The sequence below is a fragment of the Ursus americanus genome, chromosome 2, assembly GCF_024610735.1.
Source record: "Ursus americanus isolate L20-20 chromosome 2, mUrsAme1.1.p, whole genome shotgun sequence".
Taxonomy (NCBI): domain Eukaryota; kingdom Metazoa; phylum Chordata; class Mammalia; order Carnivora; family Ursidae; genus Ursus; species Ursus americanus.
The window spans coordinates 87,688,694-87,702,527 of record NC_142128.1 but is presented as its reverse complement, the minus strand read 5'-3'; the positions used below and the strand labels follow the sequence as shown (position 1 = coordinate 87,702,527).

Genomic DNA, 13,834 nt, shown 5'->3' with positions numbered 1-13,834 from the left:
TTCTGCTCAGGTCCTGACCCCAGGGTCCTGAGATCAAGCCACACATGGGGCTCCCTGCTTAGCGGGGAGTTTGCTTCTCCCTCTGCCGTTCCCCCTACCCATGTGCACTCATGCTCTCTGTCTCAAATAAATAAAATCTTCAAAAATTAAATAAAATTAGTAAGGTTCTAGAAGCTTTTAACAGATAAATTTCCACTTATACTTTGCAAACTTAACTCTTCTAAACGAATTTAACTATGCAAAATACTAATTGAAATCAAAAAACATAAGGAAGCAATAAATAATCATAAAGCTGGCAATTAAAACTGAAAGTTTAGATAATGTATTCCTACAAATTACAGGTTGACTTTCGCTTGTAGGAGGAAAATCACAAGACTGTTACCTTCTTAGCAATTTAACAACAAAATTCCTGTCTTTGTTAATATACAACTGAAAGAGTCAAAAAACTGTAACTCAAAACAAATATAAGGCAAAACACTGTGCAAGAGCACTGAACTGGAAGTCAGAAGACCTAAATTCTCATCTTTCCTCCATCATAACTGGATATGAAAATTTCCCACTGTGTTTCTACTTCTCCAACTTGTAAAACTAAGGGGCAGGGGAAGAAATCACTCTAAGGTTATTTTCAGCTCAAAAATCTTATGATTCCATGAACCAAACTAAGATATGTATTTTATTTTCATATTTTAGAAACTCTAGACAAGCAGATCTAAGTAACAGAAATCAAGAGTAAATTATCGATGCCCTTCTAGGATATAACTACAGTTATGTAGTTATGCATAAGTTGTACAAGATAGCTTTACTATTCATTCTCAGAGTTCTTTTCGAGTGTGTAAGTTAAGTCATTTTAACACACTCTCTAAATTTGACTGGATCCAGCAATTCCTCATTTAAAAGTTTTCCTAAACTCTCGATATGCTAGGCTTTCCCGTTCTCTATTCCCCTTCTCCTTTCAACACTATTTATATTTATATTTAAGTATGCTTCACACTGACCATTTTGCTTATCTACTTCCTACACCTTTACCATGGCTGGTTTTTATGCCTCCCTTATCCAAGATGTCATTTTCTTTTTAAGACAGAGTGCATACACACACGCAAGGGGGTGGGGGAGGGCAAGAGAGAGGGTGAGAGAGAATCCCAAGCAGGCTCCACACCTAGCAAGGAGGTGGGGCTCAATGTCAGGACCCTGAGATCATGACCTGAGCTATGACATGAGCCGAGATCAAGAGTCAACTGAGCCACCCAGACGCCCCCATTTTTTATTCAAAGTGCCTCTATTTAAAAAAAAAAAAAAAAAAAAAAGGTGCCACTGTTGACCCAGTTAGATATTAAGAGTTCTGAGATCCTCAAATTTCAGATTTATTTCCTATGATGCAACTCCTTTCCACACTATCAGACATAGCAGGTTTGCTAGCAAATTCAGATATATTATTCAGTCATTCAAAAGTTTCAATTTTACATGTTGACATTTTTATATTCCATTTGTTTTCATTACTAGCACCCTGCTTGCTTAAAGTCTAAGAATTTTGACTTCTAAATACTTTTTATCATATTGATACATGCTAGAGAAACCAAAGCAGTTTCAAATTTGAAATGTCACCTAGTAAAAGTAGAGAAGAAAAAATAGCACCCAAAATTTAATTTGTCAAAACTCTGCCGCTCAGCCTTTTTTGGAAGGCCTAAGGAAAAAAAAGAATTATTGCATGCTAAAACTATAAGATTCTTTCGGGAATCTTATCACATTTCTTCAAGATCCAAGTGATACTTAGGAGCTCTATACAAACAAATTTAAATGACTACAGAGTTTAACTATAATTCCTAAAGTTACCATTTAAAAATATAAATACTTATTATGAATTCACTTTTATTTCGTACACCCCTTTCTTCAGTGGTAGAAGTCAAATCCCAGAAGAGAAATGACACCCAACTAGATTTGATAAAACCCACCGTATCTATCAAATCCAACTAGATTTGATAAAACCCACAGTGCTACATATTCTTTGGCTGTTTTGGACTCATGATGTGTCTCTCTGCTCTCATACTTGTCCCCAAGAGTTTATTCTCCACAAAGCACTCAGACTGAACCTTTTAAATACAACTCCCACGGCCCAAGATTCCCATCCTACTCAGAATGAAGTTCTAGTTCCTTATGATGGTATGCAAGCCTTCTATAAACTGGCCCTCAGCAGTCTCTCTCATCCCACATGCAACTTTAACCTTCTTCCTCCTTCTACAGATTATCTCCGATCATTCTCCCACCAGGTCAGTCCGTCTCTAGGCAGTCCTCCTCTACCACTCCAGGATACCTCTGCCTTGAAAATGTTCTCCAAAACTTTGTCCTTGGTGATCCTCTCCCTAGAATACTTTTCTCCTGAAAGTCCTAAGTTTCATTCCTTCAGATGATTCAATTCTCTGCTGAAATGTCACCCTATCAGCCAGAGGCTTTCTCTGACTATCCTATCTAATAAATAGCACCTCCCCTACGGGTCTGTTCTTTTACCCAGCTTTATTTTTCTCCTAGGGCTCATCACCACATGAAGTATTAAATAAATAAATGTTTAGTGCCTGTCTGCACCCACTACAATGTAATCTCCACAAAAGCAAGGAGTTTCATTTGTTCACTAACATATTCCCGGGGCCAAGAAGTACCCAGTAAGTGTTCAAAAACTGTTAAATAAATGAAAATTTTAAATGCCTGACTCTAGAAGCCATGCTGTCACTTTAATTATTCATGCATACTAAAGAAGTCCTTTAAATAATAATATTAAAGTGTTATTTAAACTGGCAATGTTGCTTGCCTCGAAGGAAGAGAATCAGGTAGCTGAGGGCAGAGAAATGTAAGGCAATTAAATGTATACCTCTTAAATCTTGAACTGTATTAATGTGTTAACACTATATTAATGTGCTAACTTCATTAACTGCATTAATCTGTTAACTTAAATCTTGAACTGTACTAATGTGCTTTTTCTTAATATTAATAAAATTTTAAAATTTAATAATAATATTGTTGCTTGACTTACATAAATGCTCCAGTTCAATCCTGTATTTTCAAGATATGGAACACTACTGGCAAAAATACGACATACTTTATATTGTTCTGGGATGTTTCAATATGATTCTTCAGGAATTTCTGAGAGCACAAGTAGTTATATGTTCCTTCTTTAATGCTCCTTTAGTCTTATATTAACTAACAATCACCTTGTCACTAGAAAGCTGTTAGCTACATTCACTAGTTCACTAGTATAACAGGCAAACAGTAAGTATGATAATGCCTTTACTAATTATAGGGTTGTGTGCCAAAGATATTGTTATCAGAAACTTTGTCACTAAAGACAGCAATAAAAAAGAATATTCTAGGACAGGCTCTAGCATATCAGGAATGTAAAGTCCTAGTTCTAATGGGATTGGGTGGGAAGAGTGTTGGAAAAGGAGAAGTGGAAGCAGCTATTGTCACTTCCCACTATCCCTTATCATCACAGCTAATCCACTAGTTCTCGAGAAAGTCCCTCCCAGTACTCTTCAAAACAGTGCTCCTCTCCACAGGACATGAAGGACACATGAAGAAGGTTACAAAAGTAATAAACTCTCTCCTTCATGGACCAATACTAGATAGTATTAACTATCTAGTAATAAACTCCTTCAAGGACCAATACTAGACCGAATGGACTTCAACTCTTTCTACTTGTATTATATCACAAAGGATGAGAATTATAAAACCAAATTGGAAAGAATAAGCACTGATTTCTGCCAGCTGTAAGGTAATAGACAATTGCACTTCTTAATTTTCAAACTCACATAGTACTGCATACTTTTTCAACTCTTGTATATTAAGATATTTAGTATTACATGGTAGTATGACAAGCATAAGCCTTCTGTATTTAATCACTTAAACTATATACACCTATTCCCCCATCATTTAATAATCTCTACTATAATTATTTTTAAAAATCACACACAATCATGATGGCATATGATTTCACCCATTTGTTGTATTTATAAATAGTAGAAATCAGGTAAATTGAGGAATTAAATCAGACAAGTCACTTAACCTAAACATAATTTGTGTGCTGACAAAGAGAAATCATGTACATGCTACGCAGAAAACTTATACAATCATATAATAGCCACAAATTTTAAAAATGAATCTAAAAAAAAAAAGAGAATAAATTTTTGGTTAACTGAAGTACTTTCTGAAACATTAAGTCTGATAACCTTCTCCTAATTCAAGAGACTAAATTTTTTTGAGACTAAACTTCTTGGAACTGCTATTTTAGAAAAACAGAACTCAATTTTTATACATTTTTCTTGAGAGCATTAAGTAATTGCATTGTGTCTACTTAAATTTTATCAGAAAGAAATCAAGATAATATTAACTCTGTTGAATACCTTTACTAGCACGAACGGTCCTGTGTTATGTGTATCTAAGGTGGTATTTCATATTTCTAAGTTAAATGTTTCAAAGAACATACATGATACAATGGAGAAAATTTTAACAAACTCAAACCAAATATCAGCTTTTCTGTCTTTCCAAGGAAAAGCACAACTTAGAAAACAAATGAGAACCCTTACTTTCCTGTACTAAGAATTAAAAATAAGCAGTTTTTCTAAAGCACTAGAAGAAATAAGTTTAAGGCCCTACTATCAAAAAAACTGGCCAACAAATCACACTTTATTTCCACACTTTAAAAATGCAGCAAATCCCATGATCTCATGTATATGTGGAGTCTAAAATAGTCAAATTCAGAAACAAAGAGTAGGGGCGCCTGGGTGGCGCAGTCGTTAAGCGTCTGCCTTCGGCTCAGGGTGTGATCCCAGAGTCCTGGGATCGAGCCCCACATCAGGCTTCTCTGCTAGGAGCCTGCTTCTTCCTCTCCCACTCCCCCTGCTTGTGTTCACTCTCTCGCTGGCTGTCTCTCTCTGTCAAAATAAATAAATAAAATCTTTAAAAAAAAAAAAAAAAGAAAAAGAAGCAAAGAGTAGAATGATGGTTGTGCTGGGGAGAGGAAAGGAATGAGGAGATGCTGGTCAAAGGGTACAAAGTTTCAGTTATGCGAAATGAATAAAGTCTAAAGAATTATTGTCCAGCATGGTGACTATAGTTAATAATACTGTGCTGTATACTTGAAATTTGGCTGAGAGTAACCTTAAGAATTCTAACCATACCAAAAAAAAGAAAAAGAAAAAAGAAAGAAAAAGAAGTGTTGATTAGCTTGATTGTGTTCAATTCACAATATATACATATATGAAGTCATGTTGTATCGTCAGCATACATCAAAATATAAACACACAACTTGATATTTTTAATTTATTTATTTGAGAGAGAGAGAGAGAGGGAGAGCTCGAGCAGGGGGAGAGGGAGGGGCAGAGTAAGAGGGACAAGCAGACTCCTTGCTAAGCAGGGAGCCTCAGGGCTCCATCCTAGGACCCTGGGATAATTACCTGAGCTGAAGGCAGACACTTAACCAACTGAGCCACCCAAGCGCCCACAACTTGATGTTTTAATCAAATGTATACAATTCCTATTTGTCAATTATACCTTTAAAAAGCTGGAAAAATGCTGCAAATTCTTCCACGGGTGACTATTATTGTCAAATTAATAGCCCAAAAAGACCAGACCTAAAAGTCTTTTTTTTTCCCATGTAAGCAAATAGGAAAACAATAATTTATTAAGCAGGAGATAATTTTAAAACTATGTATGGTGGCAACTGGATTTTCTTTCTAAGTACTGGAGTATCCCCTAGTGGACTGGTAAGGAACAGGTTTTTTTTTTTGCTTATTAAGTTGAACTGAACTGTTAAGTCTCTGATCATAACAAATTCACTAACAACACCAACACCAAAAGTATGTATTTTCCAACCTTCCACAATAATTTCCTAATAATATAATTTAAAACAAAGTTAGTTATTGTGGAAATTACTCATACCATCTCACTGATCTAGATGTCACCAATGAAATTATGACTATTAAGTAGAGTGCTTACTAAAGAGCCAGAGGTTACCAGAAATGAATCTGAGAAACTATGAAAGGGGTCTGAAAATGATTATTTTACATACTTACATAATTTCTGAAAACATCTGGAATTTGAAGAACTAAAAAATAATTTTTAAGGCATCAACAACCTATACACAAATAAAAACAAAACAATGACTATTTTATGTTTTTCAAGCCATCAAGCAAAATCTACTGAAGAATACAAAGTATACAAAATCTTTTCGATCGTACTTGAACCCACTGAAAACACTGCTATCCTGCATTTTCCAACCACACGGTCTTTACACATTCTGTTCCCCCATCTAAGACACTCTTCCCCTCTGATCCATGGACCTAATTATTGGCTACCCACCCTTCAAATCTCAACTAAATGAATACTAACCTCCCTGACTAGGTACAATTCTACTATTACTGCTTCTCATAGCATTATCTACCTCAACTTTTACTGATTTATTTAAGTAATGTCTGCTTGTTTTATTACAGGGTTATTTAGAGAGTTCTATTATCTTACAGGGCTGTTGTGACAATTAAGTGATAAACCACGTTTTAACAATCCCAGCCGTCCTGTAAACACTACTAGTACTGGCCCCATTAAACCTGTCAGAGATAAAATATGCTTCTGTCACCTAAAGTTATTCCTTAGTTTTATTCTGTTGTTAAAAACCACTTTATTGGGGTACCTGGGTGGCTCGGTGGGGTAAGCGTCTGCCTTCAGCTCAGGTCATGATCTCAGGGTCCTGGGATCAAGTCCCGCATCAGGTTCCCTGCTCAGTGGGAAGCCTACTTCTCCCTCTCCCTGCTGCTCCCCCTGCCTGTGCTCTCTCTCTCTGGCAAATAAATAAAATCTTAAAAGAAAAAACAAAACCACTTTATTATCAGCATTGACAAGATACTAGAGTTGCTCTAGTTCACTCCTTGTCAAATTCTTTGATATTCCTCCCATCAAGAGGTAGAGCTTGATTTCCTACCCTACAAGTAGAATTAAGGACTAGCTTCTAACAAAAAGAGTAAGATGGAAATAAACTTGTATGACTTAGGGACTAGGTCATAAAATGTACTGTGGCATTCTGTTCACTCTCTCTAGGATTACTTGGTTGGCAGAAGCCAGTTGCCATATTGGAAGGGTACTCACACAGTCCTGCAGAGGGTACATGTGGTGAAGAACTGAGGCCCTCCACTGGCAGCCATGTGAATGAGCCACCCTGCAAACACATCTTTCATCTCCAGACAAGCCTTCAGAGATCTGCAGCTCCAGTTGGCAGGTTCACTGGAATCTCACAAGACACCCTTAGCCACAACCACTGAGATAAGAAACTTCCAGATTTTAGACACTGAGAAATCATGTGAGTTTATAAATATTTGGGGTAACTGGTTACTCAGTAACAAATATATTGTGTTTAATATATTTAAAGAGAAAAAGAAGATAATGATAGTAAATGAAACAATAGACACTACTGAAAAAAGACCAACAACTCGACAACAAAGAAATAAATCCAATTCAAAAATGGGCAAAGGACTTGAATATCATCCATTTTTCCAAAGAAGATGTACAAATGGCCAACAAGCACATACAGAGATGCTCAATATCACTAGTCATCAGGGAAATGCAAATCAAAGCCACAATGAAATACCACCTCTCACCCACCAGAATGGCTTCTATCAAAAAAAAAAAAGGGGGGGGGGGAAATAAGTGATAATGAGGATGTGGTAAAACTGGAACCCCTGTGCAGCATTAGTAGGGATGTAAAATGGTACAGCCACTATAGCAACAGTATGGCAGGGATGGCTGGGTGGCTCAGTCGGTTAAGCGTCTAACTTCAGCTCAGGACATGATCCCAGGGTCCTGGGATCGAGTCCTGCATCGGGCGCCCTGCTCAGCAGGGAGCCCAGGGAGCCCGCTTCTCCTTCTACCTGCCGCTTCCCCTGCTTATACACGCTCTCTTTCTGACAAATAAATAAAATCTTTAATAATAATAAAAAAAAAAAGCAGCAACCAGGGATGCCTGGCTGGCTCAGAAGGAAGAGCATGCAACACTTGATATTGGGGGCGTCACTTCAAGCCCCATCCTGGCTGTAGAGACTACTCAAAAAACAAATTAAATTTTTAAAAAAGAATGCAGCAACCAGCACATATTTGATCTTTATTGAAACTATGCAGGCTATAGGTCAACCTTCCGGGCTAAAGGTGAATTTAGCCCACCTGACTGAGAGCCCTTCTGGCCCCACGAAAAGAAAATAAACTCTCATCATCATCTTGTAATGAACTACAGATCTTCCTCAACTCACAATGGGGTTATAGCCCAACAAATCCATCATAAGTGGAAATATTGTAAGATGACAATGCACTTAATACACTTAATCTACCAAATATCACAGCTTAGCCTAGCCTGCCCCAAACATGCTCATAACACTTACATTAGCCTAGAGTTAGAAAAAATCATCCAACACAAAGCCTACTTTATAATAAAGTGCTGAACAGCTCATGTAACTCACGGAATAATGCACGGAAAGTGAAAGGTTATATGGGTACAGAACGGTTGTAAGGGTATCGACGGTCTACCCTCCTGATCACATCACTGTGAACTCAGTGGCTCGGCTCACTGCCACTGCCCAGCATCACAAAAGTATCACACTGCATATCGAATTCAAAATTTGCGGTATGGTCTCTACTGAATGGTATTACTTTCACACCACGGTGAAGTTGAAAAATCCTAAATGAAATCATTATAAGTCAGGGATCATCTGTAATTCTTCACCTGATATGCATATCCAAATCACAAAGGAGGTTGTTTTTTCTTCAGAATACACCTGCTTGGTTCAGTAGAAACACTTTTTTTTTTAATATTCTAGAGGTGATTTTATATACACTCCTCATTAAGAAGAGAATGAGAGGAGAAAGAGGGAAAGGAGAGAGGAAATACGATAAAACGAATGAGACAAAGTATTAACAACTGGGGAATCTAGGCAGAGTAAATGAGACTTCTTAATGTTTTTCCTGCAACTCTTCTATAATCTTGAAACTTTCAAAATAGAAGTTATTTTTTAAATTTTTTTTAAGTAAGCTCTACGCCTACCAATGTGGGGCTTGAACTCACAACCCTAAGATCAAGAGTCGCATGCTATACCAATTGAGCCAGCCAGGCACCCCTAAAAGTTCTTTTAAAAAAATACATACACACTACCAGAATTATACAATTCTGTTTTAAAATGCCACTATCTTTCTAAACACTGATTCTAAAAATTCTAATGAGGTAATATGCCCATAAATTAATCCAAATTGTCCATTACCTGGAAGAAGTCATGGTAAGACAACAGAGGTTGTACGTGTTTAGTCAGTGATTAAAACGTGCTAACACACAGCTGTCAACTAATTCATGACAACCTCACCAAAAACATTCATAAAGCTTCTGTGCCTCCCACCCACTTCATTTTGTACTTATGATATTCTTAGTTTTTTTCCCCAAGTTTTTAATTCCAGTTAATTAACATAACAGTGTTACATTAGTTTCAGGTGCATAATACAGTAATTTAACAGTTCCATACATCACCCTGTGCTCACCACCCAAAATTCTGAGTTCTTAAAATATTCATAGCTCTAAATATATATATAATAGCTCTTAAATCAGAAAAAGTTCCACTGGGCAATTCTAGAGATAAATTTAAAATTCCATTTTCTAAAACTTAATGTTCTAAACTTTAAACTTCTAAATGTCTAAAACTTCCTCTTCTTTACTCACTAACCTTGCTACACAACCTCACATCAAACCAATAAAACAGAAACACAAACTTTGCCTTCTCTTCTTCCCGTTTAAACTTCTCCAATCTCTCCGTATCTTGGAAGAGCAGAAAAAGAATACTAACAATTTTTCAATCATTTTGTGTAAGACATAATGGCAGAAGTTTTATATACATTATCTCACTTCTCAAATCACCCTATATAGCAGGTATTATCCTCATTTTATAACGAGGAAATAAAATAAGTTCAGTCATAGTTAAACCAGAATTCTAACCCAAATCTGCCTAGTTCCAAAGCCTCGTACTTCTACATCATAGTGCTTTCTTGACCCACATTTGTGTCATTTTCAGTTCTCCTTGCAGAATAACATAGCTCTATAAATTACAAAAGCTTAGCGGAAAACCTGACACCAAGATCCAGTTTCACAAAAACAGAACCTTAAACAGAAGTTTCTCAGTCACAAATTAAGAACTTTTTCCCCTCTCCTACAGACCCCAAACTTAAGTTTAGTATTTTTTGTTCTATTACCCTATTTAGACACATCTTAAACCAAAAAACGTCATCTACCTATCGAAGACTTCTGTGTCTAGAGGTTTCACATGAGCACAGCGACTCCAGTTATAAATTTACCTGATCTACTGTTGTACTGAGGAGGTGGGGAGGGGGGGTCCCATTCCACCCCCAGCTTTTGATGATTCACTAGGCAGACTCAGAGGACTCAGCACATTGTCATACTCATTATTAAAGCAAAAGGAAACAAAGCAAAGGCAGCAAAAAGGAAAGGCAGATGGGGCAAAGTATAGAAGAAACCAAACACAAGTTTCTAAGAGTCTTTTCCCAAGGGAGTCATACCGGATACACTTAACTCCTCCAGAAATAAGTAGTATAACATGTGTAAAATATTGTCTACAGGGCAAGCTCATTAGAGATTCAGCAAGGTTTTCCCTTGGGGCTGGGCAAGTAGGCACCCTCTGCCTACCATGTACCAAAATTCTAGACTCTAGATGGAAAGCAGGTGTTTCACATAAACCACATTGTTTGTACAAACAGTTTAGGCACAGTGAGCCACTCTTCGCAGTTCTGGGAATGGTGGGAACCCTCTTAAAATCCAAGTTCCCAAACATCAGCCAAGAGCCAACCTTGTGGGGTGCCTGGGTAGCTCAGTCAGTTAAGCATCTGCCTTCAGCTCAGGTCATGATCTCAGGACCCTTGGATCGAGCCCCACATCGGGCTGCTTGTTCAGCAGGGAGTCTGCTTCTCTCTCTACCCCTCCCACCCCTACCCTGCTCCTGCGCACGTGCTCTCTCTCAAATAATTTTAAAAAAAAAAGGCCAACCTTATTGTAAGCAGGCCGTTCTATGGATATCAGTCTCAAGTCCACTATGTTAACTCTTTTCTGCACAACAGAGATGTTCCCTTTAGAAATAACATTTTGTGGGATGCCTGGGTGGCTCAGTCGGTTAAGTGTCTGCCTTTGGCTCAGGTCATAATCTCACGGTCCTGGGTTCGAGTGCCGCACCAGGCTCTCCCTGCTCAGCGGGGAGCCTGCTTCTCCCTCTGCCTGCTCTGCCTGCTGCTCCCCCTGCTTATGCTCTCTCTGAGACAAATAAATAAAATCTTTAAAAAAAAACCATTTTGTTTTGTTTTGGGCTATGTTTTTTCTATGCAAATGGGTCCCCATTTCCCGTCATTTTAACTAAGATGTCCTTTTCTTTCATTTTTTTTTTTTAAGATTTTATTTATTTGACAGAGAGAGAGACAGCGAGAGAGGGAACACAAGCAGGGGGAGTGGGGGGGGGAAGCAGGCTTCCCGCTGAGCAGGGAGCCCGATGCGGGGCTTGATCCCAGGACCCTGGGATCATGACCTGAGCCAAAGGCAGATGCTTAACGACTCAGCCACCCAGGTGCCCCAAAGATGTCCTTTTCTGAGATTTGTATGTTTTTTCTAACTCATCAGCTACTTACACCCAAGTTTTAAAACTCTTTTACAAGCCACACACTACGATATGATTAAATTCTCTATCTATCCTTAAGGAGAATACCTGTGAGGAAAAAAATCCTTTTAAGATTTAAAGACAGTAAAAAATTAATCTAAGCACTCTGGGATATATACATCATTTGATGCAACTTAATACATATTACTGATCATCTATACTGTAACAGAATCAGTAACTGTTAATGCTCTTTAAAAAAAATTTTAAGTAGGACTCAGTCCCAGTATATTTCTACATATTACCAGTTAATACATACGTTTACAAATTAGCTATTAACATTGTGGGAGTGATATTCTTTTATAAATCGCCACCTAAAAACTAGACAGTAAGCCCACGCTTCCTTCTTCTTAAAAGACATTAAACAACTCATGACATTTAAAAGGAAGAGAATATAACCCTGCTGTCCTCCTCCACATTTTACTTTCAAAAGAGTTAATGCTTCAGACTAAGTATGTTCTGTTCAAAGGAACATGTAAAAATTATAATTACAGGAATACTTTACTCCAGCTTAAAAAAAGGAAAGGATTTTAAATATATGTATACAAGTTTGTACTTAGTTTTTGGTTATATCAGCAAATTGAACAATGCTGGACTGTAAGTGATTTAGTGATTGATCTATGCCCTGCAATAATTGATGAAATGTCTTCTACTTGTTTCCCTACAATCTCTTCCATTAATGTACATCCTGTCCTTAAATAAACTTAATATGAGCTCAGCAGAATGAAGAATACAGAAGCCTCCAAGGAACTTAATCTAACTGAGGAAACAGGAATAACAATAAAAACTGTAAGGCAAAAGTATGGATATCAAATAGTGTGAGAAATACAGAAGCCCTAAAAAGAGGACCCAAAAAACCTTTCTCCTTTAAGATTTATAAGGTTCAAAATATATACAGTTGACCGTTGAACCACACAGGACTGAACGGCATGGGTGCACTTACACATGGATTCTTTCCAATAAATACATTACAGTACTATAAATGTATTTCCCTTAGAACTTTAATTTTTTTAATATAGTTGACACACAATGTTATATTTGTTTCAGGTGTACAACAGTGATTTAACAACTCTATGCATTATGCTGTGCTCACCACAAATATAGCTACCACCTGTCACCATGTAACACTATGACAACATCACCGACTATATTCTCTAATTCTTTTATTCCAGTGACTTACTCCATAACTGGAAGCCTGCACCTCCCACTCCTGTTCACCCATGTTGCTCAACCTCCCATCTTCCCTGCACTCTGGCAACCGTCAGTTTATTCTCTGCATTTATAGGTCTGATTCTGCTTTTTGTTTATTAAATCATGATATTTATCTTTCTCAGTCTGACTTATTTCACTTAGCATAATACCCTCTAGGTCCATCCATGTTATCACGAATGGCAAGACATCATCCTTTTAATAGCTGCATAATATTCCATTATGTACATATTCCACATCTTCCTTATCCATTCATCTATTACAGACATTTAGGTTGCTTCCATACCTTGGCTATTATAAATAATATGGTTTTCTTAACATTTTATTTTCTCTAGTTTATTTTAAGTATACAGTATACAAAATGTGTAACATACAAAATATGTATTGACTGTTTATGTTATTAGTAAGGCTTCTAGTCAACAGTAAGATATTACTAGCTAAGTTTTGGGTAAGTCAAAAGTTATACATGGATTTTTAACTGCAGGGGGATTGGTACCCTTAAGCCCCATATTGTTCAAGGATCAAGTGTAAAGTGAAAAAAGTAACAAAAAATTGCATGTTATGTTTTGTACACATTTTGGTTAACAATACAAATTATATGCATAAAGAGGGTTTCAAAGGATACATACCAAAACTTTAACGATTGTTGTCTCTAAATAGGAAGATGTGTTTTGGGAATTGTTTTTTGTTTTTACTTTTCCTTTAATGTTCTTTTTCCCCCCATAATGAAATATATGTTTTTGTAATAAGAAAAAATTATTTTCCTTTCCCCTTAAATAAAGGAAAGAGTAGTTAATTAGCTATTTCCCCCTTTTTTCTAATTTAAAAGATGAAGTAAGGGATCTACAATTTTTTTAAAAAGAGTCTCAGAGAGAGAGAGAGAGAGAAAAGAGAGCATGTATGCA

At 36.9% G+C, this 13,834-nt stretch overlaps 1 protein-coding gene and 1 pseudogene across 4 annotated transcripts in view; both read right to left on the bottom strand.

Annotated features, from left to right (window-relative positions):
• Positions 1–13,834, bottom strand: part of ABL2 (ABL proto-oncogene 2, non-receptor tyrosine kinase) — a 107,842-nt gene that overhangs the window by 74,175 nt on the left and 19,833 nt on the right. The window lies entirely within an intron of this gene.
• Positions 1–13,834, bottom strand: part of LOC123801444 (small ribosomal subunit protein uS5 pseudogene) — a 38,651-nt pseudogene that overhangs the window by 5,796 nt on the left and 19,021 nt on the right.